This window comes from Bufo gargarizans, chromosome 2, assembly GCF_014858855.1.
Source record: "Bufo gargarizans isolate SCDJY-AF-19 chromosome 2, ASM1485885v1, whole genome shotgun sequence".
Classification (NCBI taxonomy): domain Eukaryota; kingdom Metazoa; phylum Chordata; class Amphibia; order Anura; family Bufonidae; genus Bufo; species Bufo gargarizans.
The window spans coordinates 72,293,713-72,307,171 of NC_058081.1; positions in this window are offsets into that span (position 1 = coordinate 72,293,713).

Sequence of the window (13,459 nt, forward strand, 5' to 3'; positions counted from 1 at the left end):
GAATACTGTGGTTGGGGCGGCAGTACTTTGTGCTTCACTGTGGTATTTGTACTGCACTATGGTATTGCAGGCCCTGCCTGCTTTTGTTGTCCCGTCTTGTCAATTTGGACCCACCTACAACATGGGGCCACTTTTATTTTTTTATTTTTTCCAGGGCCACTTTAAGTTCCCACTTCGCCCCTGCTCTAATTACTATTCCTATTGTCAAAAGCACGTGTTTCCACAGTCTGCAGTGATTGGATAGAGGGTTTATGTAAGCCCCCCTTCCCATCTAGTAACACACAGTTGTCAATATGTTTCAGAAATATCTAGGAGGAATTACCTGAGCTATGCCTCCAAATATCCAACCTAGATGTACTCTCAATGCGGTGTTATCCGGGTGCCTGGACCTAGTGACTACGGCACGCTATGGCTACAACCCTTGCCTATCTTCTAAATTGCATGAGCCGTACAGCAGTAAAGGACAAATAGTGTTACCAGTATGGTGGTAACTAGAGATGAGCGAATTTCATATTTTGAAATTTGTTTGCGCTTTGTTTCTTGGTAAAAGCAGAATTGCGTTATGGATTCCGTTACCACGGACCATAAGGCCATAGACTTCTATTATGACGGAATGAATAACGGAATGCCTCTAAAGGCATTCCGTCATAGAATTGCGTTATGGTCCGCGGTAACGGAATCCATAACGCAAGTCTACTTTTACCACCAAACGAAGCGCATACGAATTTCAAAATATGAAATTCGCTCATCCCTAGTGGTAACATCCAATTACTGTACCTTTCCCATTGTGTACACCTCAGTGACATCTCTGAGCTACATTCTCACTGCCACCATATGTAGCTACTGTTTGAAGCTGTAAGTCAGGCATCCTCAAACTGCGGCCCTCCAGCTGTTGCAAAACTACAACTCCCAGCATGCCCGAACAGCCTACAGGTATCCGCCTACAGCAGGGCATTGTGGGAGTTGTAGCTTTACAACAGCTGGAGGGCCGCAGTTTGAGGATGCCTGCTGTAAGTGGAAGATAGAACATGCCTCCTGATAAAGGACACACCCTTGAGCTGCAGCAGAAAGGACATGGCCCTTGAGCAAAGGACACACCCTTCAGCTGCCAGCTCAGAGCAATTGGAGAACTGAATGGTGATATCTCTGGATCCATGTGAGGTACAGCGCTGGTTCTAGTTTGTTACAAAGAGATTGTTATGTAGTATATGATGTCTGATTTTCATTTTTTACATTAGTCATGGGATAACCCCTTTAACTTAAAAGGGGTTCCACAGTTCGTTTTAACTGATGATCTATCCTCTGGATAGGTCATCAGCATCTGATCGGCGGGGTCCGACACCAGGGACCCCCGCCGATCAGCTTTTTGAGAAGGCAGTGGCGCTCCAGCAGCGCCGCGGCCATCTCACTGTTTACCGCTGGCCCAGTGATGTCATGACTAGTATCAACTGGCCTGGGCGGGGCTAAGCTCTGTTCGCTTGAATGAAGCTTAGCTCCGCCCAGGTCAGTTGATACTAGTCGTGGTGTCACTGGGCCAGCGGTAAACAGTGAGAAGGCTGCGGCGCTGCTGGAACGCTGCTGCCTTCTCCAACAGCTGATCGAGGGGGTCCCGGGTGTCGGACCTCTGCCGATCAGATGCTGATGATCTATCCAGAGGATAGATCATCAGTTAAAACAAACTGCAGAACCCCTTTAATTCCACAGTTAGAGCAATGGTTTACTGCATAATAATTTCTATTGAGTTAAACAGGAGCTGTATTTATCCATCTCCAGTGACCTCCCCGTATGTGAACGTGAGCGGAGGATTTTAAATTCTGTAACCGAAAACCCACTACTGAGACCCCCACCTATCAGGAATCCAGCGCCAGCACAGGCCACAAAGGGAATGGGAAGCGGGGGAGAAGATTCGGCTGCACATATGTATCACAATCTCCATTATAGAGAGTTACAGAAATGAATGGACACTTGGCTCTCTGTGGACTAAAATGGAGAGTAGCACACAATGCAGCCTAATACGGGGTCCTACTAGGTGGGGGTCTCAGCACTTACAATGGGGATATTCCAAAAATACCATATTGTTTAGTGAAGGGACCATAAACCCACAGGCTCATACCAATGACAGACTCCATACACATTTCCCTGTGACATAGAAGGCTTTAAGGTGGATTGCCCTTTAAGCTAAGAGAAACAGAAGGGAAGTTGAAATAAAGAAGGTTCTGTGTCCTGGTAAACTCAAGAGGGGAAGAGCTTCCTTAGTCAGAATTATTATGCAGAGATACTCAGAGGAAAACCAGAGGCCGCCCTATAAATAGACCGTGTTCACGTGTATGAGGAGCGCATTAACTACACGCATCACATAATCCCGCCATCTGATGGACCGGACACAGAGCCGACCCGTGTGAGCGCAACTTCACAGGGAAACACGCACGGCTAGCAGCATTATAAAGAGGTCTGCCTGTCACGGAGGTTAGGAGTGATGTGTATACAGGATAGATATGCAGCGACCGGGCCGCAGGGGCAATATGTGTGCGTTATGATGGGCCGATGGGGGTAGTAGTAGTTTTACTCACTGTTCTGTAGCTCCCTGAGCTGGCGTGCAGTGATGGGCAGCACAGCACCAGTTCCTTCAGGGAACACTCTGTTGTCCAGGGATTCCCACCAGATGGTGGTTGAAGTGCCATGGAGGTAGGGTCCCTGGTGTTTGTGACGCCAGCACCGTAAGGTGCGTTGAGAGATGGTGTAGAATAAGGAGAGAGTCAGTAGTTGAACCAACAAGAACTTTGCTTAGATATTTGCCTTGAGGTAGATAACATCCACGCAAATAATGCCTTGGTACAGAAAAACGGAGACGAGCTGCAACTCCAGAGAACAGGCACGGTGAGACAGTGGTATGCAGGTCCCAACTCAAATCAGAGAGAGAGGGTGATACTTTCCTTTCTTCCTTGACTTGCTCTGACAACTCAGCCTTTTGGTACTTCGAAACTTCTGAACTAGAATTTGGCAACCAACAGGGCGGTCTCCCTAGCGGCAGGCATTACTCATCTGCTCCAGTATTTGAACAGGTTGCTTCAATACAATAAATCCACTTCGTCTCTGACTCCAGGACAGTGGCACTACAAAAGGAGGGATCCAGTAGTCCTTGGGCTGGGTTTCTTATCTATCTTGCCCTTCTGAGGAGTGCCCAGGGGCACACAGCACAAGTTACATGCTCTCCCCTCCTTTGCTAACCTCTCAACCTCTCCCTTCCTGTGCCTGACCTATCATATATAAATGATGTGATAGCACCACCTAGTGATGACTGTGTGTAAAGGCACTTACCAGCCTGTTGTGAGGAGTTTGCAGCTATTGCAGAGGAAATAGACGATGACAAAAAAAAGACATACACAAAGATTTGAAGTGTCCCCTAGCATGTAGTGGGACACTGTATTCCCCTGTGCTTTAAGCTAAGCCGTCCACGGCGTTTGACTTGCTGGACGCTGTGGATCTCTACGCCATCACCTGGAAAATACTAAACATGTGCCGCACACCTATACATCTCCTAGTTCAACATTGCATAATAATATTAAGTTACTTCAATAGGCTCAGATAAGAAAAAGAGTTTGCATGACAATACACAATATTAAAAATGTCACTTATACACATTTTTCCTGGTTCTCATGGCGCAAAAGGGACATTGGGCGCCGTGACTTATTTGCATGACAAAGTCCTCTAAGACAAAGTCCATCTCTGATTTGGGGTATAAATATTTGTAATCCAATAGGCAGTTAAAGTGCAAAGTCTTTGACTTGTAAAACATGTGCATTGAATAGGATAAAACGCAGAAGAATGTCCTTCTGGGCACTTGACTTAAAACGGTGCATAACCTTGATTTATGAAAGCTCAGGAAACCTGAGAAGGGGGGTTAATAGGGATATAAAAAGGCTAAAACGTGCGCAACCTTTTAAAGAAACAGAGGACGCCTAAGTGGCATGAGGAACTGCCACAAAACTTTAACAAGGAGTCCCTCTTTGACAACTGACCCTGGCTCCAAATGAACAGTTCCCTCATATTGAGGTGTAATGAGTTGGCCAGCCGGCCTACTTACTCATAGGGGTCTGGTGATGATGGCACGTCGGTCTCCAGGGGCTTCCAGAGTCCCATTCATCCGAAGATAACTCTGGTACACATCCGGGTCTATACATGTTTTTTTTGCAGAAGTGGGCTCCAGCCCACAATGGGAAACCTTCAAGCTCTCCAGGTGGCGCTGCACGGCCAAGCGGCGCATTCTGGCTAGGTCAGCCTCCCACTCCTTGAATCCTGGTGTCGGGGCAATGCACTCTATCCAGGAGCTCGGACGGGTCTGTGGAGGCTCATCCGGTTCCCTGGTAGCAATCGTGGGTTGCCAGACGACGACAGGCCCATAAAACTGGCTAGTCGATTAATATCCTACCCGCAGGGAAGGTGATGACGGGTTGCGAGCGTTGGCTCTTTTTGCTGAAGACTCCGAAACAGTGGCTCCCTTTTCTTCGGGCCTTTGCAATTCCTCCTAGATCTCTCGCTCTGGCAGGGGACGTATAATGCCAGTGGCATAGGAGCCGCGCGGTCCCTCCGCTATGGTGAATTCTACCACCTCCCCCATGCGGAGGTTGTGCTGGGTCTCTGGCAGGTATGATCGTTTAACGGACCTCCTATTGACGAAGAAGTCCCGGCCGGACTCCTGATCCCGGATAAAGACCGAACCCCTGCTCTTTGGAAAATGACAAAACGACTCACTTTCACCGCTGCAACTCCAGTAGGGAGTCAACTGGGTAATCCAGTATTTTTTTCATGAGTTCCTCATAATATTTCTTTTTCACGTGGACCTTACTGTGACTCACCGAGCGCAGCTCCCTCATTAAGCGCTGGGGAACCGAATAGCGGGGTTCGGCGGGTTCTGCATAAGGTGGAGGTTCGATACCGCGGCCCAGACCTCATAGCTGCGGGCACGCTCCTCCGTGTGTCTTTCTCTCCCAGGCTGCGATGTGAACCGATCAGCCATATTGGAATTTCGCTCCTCTTCAACAGCACCACCACAGCACACATCCTCCCTCTCAGATGGGCTGGCAAACACAACACCTTCAGGCCCGTCCCCTAGGTTCACTTGCATAAGGGGGCAGCACCACCATTTCCCACCGCACAGGGGAGCACCGGGAGGCATAATGTAAAGTCTATGGTGTCGCAGTAATAATTATCTTCCCGCTCTTTTAAAGGTGCGGCATTCACTTTTCCCGCTTTTGAGGGGGTGTCACTAACTTTTTCCTGCCGTTAGCGGGGTGTTGGCACAGTGATATTGCAGTAAAAAAAACAAGAAAGCCCTCAGGTGGCCATTTTGGTGCAATTCATCCATCCAATGGCAGCAAGCAGTTTAAGTGACACAAAAATATGCAATTTTCCACTTTTTGACAATGTGAATTTGTAGTAGGGGTCTCCCCATACAATTTCAATCCACATAAACACTTTTTCAGCTCAATAAAGGCGTTTATATTTTCTTCAATGTTAATACTGCATTAAAGCACATTCAAAGTCTCTCTCAAAGAATATATAACTTAGGGTCCTATTCACACTAGGCGCAGAGGATTTTGATCCTGTCTGTGATGCCAATTTTATGCATCGACCGGGCTGCATGGGCAATATGTGTGAGTTATGGTGGGCCGATGGGGGTAGTAGTAGCTTTACTCACTGTTCTGTAGCTCCCTGGGCCGGCGTGCAGTGATGGGAAGGACAGCACCAGTTCCTTCGGGGCACACTCTGTTGTCCAGGGATTCCCGCAAGATGGTGGTTGAGGTGCCCTTGGTGGAATGGGTTTTTTGGTGCCTTGGAGGCAGGGTCCCTGGCAGGGAAGGACACAGACAGCAAAGGGAACCCTGTGCAAAGAATGTGCCTGGGCCCCCCTACCCCAAGCCAAATTCGCAACCTAACCTATTCCATCCTAACATTACTTATAGCAATACAAAACATATAGTGTAAAGCTACTTTCACACCTGCGGCACTATGCTCCGGCCACCTGATCCGGCAGAAAATGCAAGGAATCGGCCGTCCGTGTCCCACTGATTCTCTGCATTTTTGCCAGATTGTGGCCGGATCTCTGCCGTACCCCATTATAGTCAATGGGGCCAGCGGGCATTCTGTCTGTATCCAGCAGTGCTGGATCCAGTGAACAACAGGCTGTTCTCTGCTGGAACAGACTGCCAGAATAACTAATGTAGATGTGAAAGTAGCCTAATATAGGTCCACATACCTCTTCCATCCAGTGATGTCTCCTTTGATGTAAATGTTCTCTGTCCTCATCTTCTCTCAGACCAGACCGCCATGATGATTTCTTTCAGCCATCTCTTCTCTCTGCAGAGTTTGACAGACATCTTAGTTTCCTATTTTTCCATCATCCTCCCACCTTCTGAACACTCCACCCTGCCACCCCTTAATACTGTGCCCACTGTGCTCCCTATACAGGTTACACACAGATAGTTCCCCTTCAATAATTATTGGCCCACAGTCCTAAAAAATAACTGTGCCCAGGAAACAGTGTCCCTGACACTAATAGTGTAAACATAATGTTCCCCAAAAATAATTGTGCTAAGCTGATACCGTGCCAGGGTGCCCCCCACAGTAATACTGCTCCCCAAAGTCCCACCAATAAAAATAATTATCTACCAGACAACACGTAGTAGTAATAGTGCCCCTACAGTAATGTCCCCATTGTGTCCCAGAAGTAATAATGCTCCTATAGTGCTCATACTAGTATTCATGTTCCTCATAGTCCCTCAACTGTAATAAAGCCCACCATAATGCCCCCGGTAGTAATAATTCTCTTTATAATGTGTTACAGTAAAAATAAAAATGCCCTGTTGTGTGGCAGTATAAAAAATACCTCCTCATAGTGCCCCCTGTAGAGCCAATGTCCCCATAGTGCCCTCATAATGTGTGCCAATGCTCCCTACTGTGTGCCCAAAAAACCTTCTTAGTGCCCCCAGTTGAGACAAGGTCCCCATAGTGTCCTTTAATTTGCACCAGTATAAAATACTCCTATATTGTGCCCCAATAGTGCGCCTCCCCTTGTCCCCATGGTGCCTGACAATGTGCCAGAATAAAATAACCCCATAATGTATGCCAGTATAATTTCCCTATATAATGACCCCAATAGTGCTCCTCTCCCCCCTTCTCCATAATGCCCATGTGTGCCAGTATATAAGATAGGGTCCCCAGTAGATGCCCCCATAGTGCTCCCCCCTTCTCCATAGTGCCCCCCATGTGTGATAGTATATAAGATAGGGCCCCCAAAGTGCTCCTCCATTCCATAGTGCCCCCCATGTCTGCCAGTATATAAGATAGGGCCCCAAAAGATGCCCCCATAGTGCTCCTTTCCCCCCTTCTTCATAGTGCCCCCCCTGTGTGCCAGTATATGATAGGGTCCCCATAGTGCTGCTCCCTCTCCATAGTGCCCCCATGTGTGCCAGTATATAAGATATGGCCCCCATATTGCTCCTCCCCCTCCATAGTGCCCCCCCCTTGTGTGCCAGTATACAAGATAGGGCCCCCCATAGTGCTGCTCCCTCTCCATAGTGCCCCCCATGTCTGCCAGTATATAAGATATTGTCCCCATATTGCTCCTCCCCCTCTATAGTGTCCCCATGTGTGCCAGTATACAAGATGGGGCCCCCCATAGTGCCCCTCATGTCTGCCAGTATATAAAATAGGCAAGCCCCCCATATGTCAATTGCTCAGGCCCCCCCACCATATGTCACTTGCTCAGAACCCCCCCTCCTAATATCAGTTGTTAATTATTTATTCAGGTCCCCCATATCGATGTGACAGACCCCCATCAGACCTCAGATCAGACTAAAAATAAATAATTTAAACTTACTTCTCCTGCTCCGCTGCTCTCCATGTCTGCCGGGGTGTCCTGATGTGAGTGCCTGCCCTGCTGGTCTCCAACAGCCCGCGCTGCACAGTCATGTGACCTGACTGCTTACAGCCGGAGATGATGTTCACCACCAGGCAAATGCTGGGAAAAATGCTCACCAGCAGGTACAAGAACCACTGTGTCACGGATGATGTTGCAGATAGCTGGAAGTTATGAAAAAACGTCCGACTGGCTTGATCCCAAACTAAGGAGCATATAGGTGACCCCTATAAAACCCTAAGAGCTCACCCTGACTGCTAAGCAGATACAAGGGTCTCAAAGGTAGACGATTGTATGCCCCCGTACATAAGACTGTGTGACACCTGAAAACCCTATAATAGTGAGGGGACACGAGCACCGGCCCCCTGAACTTCATACGGAGGGAGTTAGGGTCACCTAGAATCAAGCCAGCAAGCAAACACAATACATGAAAGGACTTATCTGAAAAAGCAGCAGCAGAAGCCTCCAGCAGTGAACACTTCAATCCAGGAAGTTGTATAAACCGCAAAGTGAGGCAGTATGGGAGGGAATATAAAGGAAAGAGGATTAGTCTAAATAGGTGACACCTGGGAGAAGGAAATGAGATGAGAAAGTGAAACCAAAACAAAGAGGTAGAGAAGGACGTCTGTCAGACCTTCTCACAGAAGTGGCAGTGACACACTGGGGAAGATGGTTCCCAAGTGGAAAAAAATGCACTTGGGAGCCATCTTCCCCAGTGGTTCTTGTACCTGTTGGTGAGCATTTTTCCCAGCAATTGCCTGGTGGTGAACATCATCTCCGGCAAACGAAACATACTTTGGCCCATTTTACATATTCCCCTGATGAGAGGATTGTTTCTGCCTCAGAAACGTGCATGTTGGGATCTTTTCAGGGCAAAATAGGGAACGCAATTCCAGGGTTAGGTTCCGGACGGAGGCCCAAATAATGGGACACCCCGTGGTTAGACTAACAGGGCTATTGTAGGGCCCCGAGGGTCGTTTAGGGATAAATAGGAACATCTTCCTGTGATCCCTCCATATCATGAAGACTCTCTTCCGTCAAACCGGACCATCCTACCAAGAAACAACGGAACGAAGGTGTCTGAAGAGCCCATCATCTGTAGGGTAGGACACTGGGTTTCAATGGTGCCGCCGTGCATCTTTATGATATAGGTGCAGCTGTGCATGTATGCTGCACAATGTCTTTCTGCACCTAATCAGTGTGTGTCTTTTTGTTGTTTTTTCTGTATGCCACTGTGCATTGTTGTATACACTTCTACATGTTGTTTTTTGCATTATTGCTTGAATTGTGCACATAGGGTGCCAGTATACATTGCTGCTACCTTGTTTTTTTGCACTTAAGGTGCTTGTGCACATCAGCTCTTCTCACCTTCTAGTGTCTGAAGCTGACTGTATAAGTGTAGACACAGCTGTTCTTGTTTCCAAAGAGCCCCCCTGAGCGCGGGACTGTGGAAAACTATCTACTAACCCACCTAAACCTGATATCTCCATCTCAGTGTGTGGTACTAACACAACGCCTAGGAAGCATGCCCGCTGTCTTGGGGTCATTTTCAACTGAGGTCTGTACTTTACTCCTCAGAATGAATTTCTTGCCTGCTCATGTCCACCTCAAAAACATCTCCAGAATCTTCTGGCGTAAACCATTCTCATCTTGAATACTGTAAAACATTACTAATCGTTCATCCGCTCACTAAACTCTCCCCTCTCTATTCTTTCCTGAAGGCAACAGCCAGGCTCATGGATCTGACAGCAGCTACACTGATGCCGCCACCTTGTGCCCATCACTGCACCGGTTACCCATACAACATATGGAAACTTCTCACTCATACCCATAAAGTTCCTCCCTCATCTCTATCTACCACCCTACCCCTGATCTACATTCTGACACTAATCTAAGACTGACCTTCTCCATAAGCTGACCTCTCACTTCCACCTTCAGGACCTTTCCCTTGCAGCACCTGTTCTCTGGTATGCCCTTCCCCAGACAAACAGGTTAATTCCCAACACACACAACTTTAAAGGGGTTGTCAGAGTTAACCCTTAGGATACTGGAGTTTTTATTAATTTTTTTCGTTTTTATTTTTCTTCCATATCTTCCTTGAGCTATAGCTTTTTTATATTTCCGTTCACATATCCATATGAGGGCTTATTTTCTGCGAGACGAGTTGTACTTTCTAATGCCACCAGTAGTTATGGCATACAATTTAGTGGGAAGTGGTAAAAAAAAAATCCAAATGGGGTGGAATTGGAAAATAAATGCAATTCCTCCACCGTCTTACAGGTTTTTCTCAAACGGCATTCCGTTTGCGGCAAAATTGACCCATGCCCTTCATTCTCTGGGTCAGTACGATTACAACGATACCCTATATGTATAGTTTTTTTATGTCTAAATAGTGTAAAAAAAATAAACTTTAAAAAAAATTTTTTTTTTTTTTTTTTACATCACCATATTCTGACCCCCCATAACTTTTTCATAGTTATATCTACCGAGCTGTGTGAAGGTTAATTTTTTGAGGGACAACAGTAGTTTTTGTTGATACCATTTTGGAGTGTGTGTGACTTTTTGATAATATAAAAAAAAAATATTGGGGTAAGAGAAGCAATAGAAAAAATGGCAAAATGGCCATTTTGACCCTTTTTTCCGTTACGCCATTCGCCGTATTGGAAAAATAGTTTTATATTTTAATAGTACATGCATTTTCGGTCACGGTGATAGCTATGATGTTTAGATTTTTTTGTTATTTAGGTATTTATATTTTTATTAAGCGGAAAGGGAGTGATTTTTTAAGTTTTTTATTTTTATTTTTTTGTAATGATTTTGAAGCTCATATATGAGTTTACAAAATCTTTTTTTTTTTTTTGAACAATCATGTATTTTTAAACTGGACTTATTATTGAGAATTGCTCATTTCTTATGTTCACCTGCCATCTGGTGGCCAAATTAAGAATTGCACTTTGAATGTTCTCAGCCTCTTTAGCGATGCTGAGACCTTTCAAATTAATTACCGGCATCTCCATTGGCCACAGGGGACGCCGGAAACAGTCCCAGAAGCGCAAGCTGGCCACGACCCTGATGCACATGCGAGCGGTCGCCATGTTTGCCTATCGCTCCAGCGCCATACATGTTTTCATCGTTCCTCAGGACCTGATGCCTTCATCCGACAGTGTGTCCCACACTCCATTTACTCGAAAGCACTTAAACGGGTTGTCCTCTTTTTTATATTGATGATCAATATCAGATCGGCGGTGGGGGGTCGATGTAATTGCAGCTATGGCATCCCCATTCACTTTAATGGGACAGCTCCATCCTATTCACTTGAACAGACAGAGCTGTCCCACCTTAAAGGGGTTGGCTCATATTGGACATTGGGGGCATATTGCCAGGATATGTGCCCAATATCTGATAGGTGCGGTACCCACCTCGGGGGCCCACACCTTTTCGTTAGAACAGAGCCCTTAAAGTGCAAGAGGGCGCACCATGTATTTGTGGCCACCCTCGATTCATTTCAATGGGACTATGAGGTCAGAGCTGCGTGAATATAGAACATGCTGCGATTCTCACAGAACGCAGAAATGATACGTGGAAAAACAACGCTCATATGCACAGACTCATTGAAATGAATGGGTCAGGATTCAGTGCGGGGGATATGCGTTTACGTCACACATTGCACCCGCACGGAAAACTCGATCATGTTAGGGGCTTTAGGCATAAAAGAGTGAAATAAAATGTTAACACAAAAATCTACTACTACTCAAATTAAAGCAGCACCATACTAAAGAGAAGGGCTCAAAAATACCCCCAAGACTGCTGACACAGAGACTTTTTTGGTATAAAAATGTAAAAGATGAGGAATCCCTCAACCTTCCACCACAGTCCTCTCCCTCTGGTGACATTGTATTATTACAGGTAACAGCACTATTTGCAATAAAAAACTTTCTAGTAGGGAATTGCGTTTTTTGCAGTATCTGCTTATTTGGTAGGAGATCCGTCCTCTCGTGCTGATCAGCTGGCATTATACTGGAGACCAGCTAAACCCGACCGACTCTGTGACCAGCATTACAATTGGCAGGTTACTGGCTCACGTACAAGCTGGCAGCGTGCTCATAGGCCATTGCCAGCAGTGTCTCCAGCTCTCCCGAAAAATCTGCCCTTGTGAAAAATCCAGTTTATAGTCAATAGATATGACTAGTTGAGCCGTTCCCTCTCAAGGCAGAGAGGCTCCTGCCCTTCATTGCAAAATCTCATAGACTGTAAGCTCTTGTGAGCAGGGCCCTCGCTCCTCTTGTTTTATTGGTTGACTTGTTTGTTGCCATGTAATTTATGACTCTGTTTGTACATGAACCCTGTGATTGTAGAGCGCTGTGGAATGTATCTGCAGATAGTAACTATACCGTATACCTAATACTGCATGTATCTGCAGATAGTAACTATACCGTATACCTAATACTGCATGTATCTGCAGATAGTAACTATACCGTATACCTAATACTGCATGTATCTGCAGATAGTAACTATACCGTATACCTAATACTGCATGTATCTGCAGATAGTAACTATAGCTTATACCTAATACTGCATGTATCTGCAGATAGTAACTATACCGTATACCTAATACTGAATGTATCTGCAGATAGTAACTATACCGTATACCTAATACTGCATGTATCTGCAGATAGTAAGTATACCGTATACCTAATACTGCATGTATCTGCAGATAGTAACTATACCGTATACCTAATACTGCATGTATCTGCAGATAGTAACTATAGCTTATACCTAATACTGCATGTATCTGCAGATAGTAACTATACCGTATACCTAATACTGAATGTATCTGCAGATAGTAACTATAGCTTATACCTAATACTGCATGTATCTGCAGATAGTAACTATACCGTATACCTAATACTGCATGTATCTGCAGATAGTAACTATACCGTATACCTAATACTGCATGTATCTGCAGATAGTAACTATACCGTATACCTAATACTGAATGTATCTGCAGATAGTAACTATAGCTTATACCTAATACTGCATGTATCTGCAGATAGTAACTATACCGTATACCTAATACTGCATGTATCTGCAGATAGTAACTATACCGTATACCTAATACTGCATGTATCTGCAGATAGTAACTATACCGTATACCTAATACTGAATGTATCTGCAGATATTACTGTAAGGGGGCAGAATGGACATTATTACTATTAAGAGGGCACAATGGGCATTATTACTGTGAAGGGGGACAATGGGCATTACTACTATTAAGGGGCATTATTACTGTGAAGGAGGCACAATGGAGATTATTACTGTGAGAGGGGGACAAAGAGGGCATTACAACTGTGAAGGGGCACAGATAGGGCATTACTACTGTGAAAAAGCCACAGAGAGGGCATAACTACTGTGAGAGGGGCACAATGAGGGCATAAATACTATGAAGGGGGCACAATGAAGGGATAAGTACTTTAAGGGGGTACAATGTGGGCATAACGACTGTTAGGGGGCACAACGTGGGCATAACTACTGTTAGGGGGC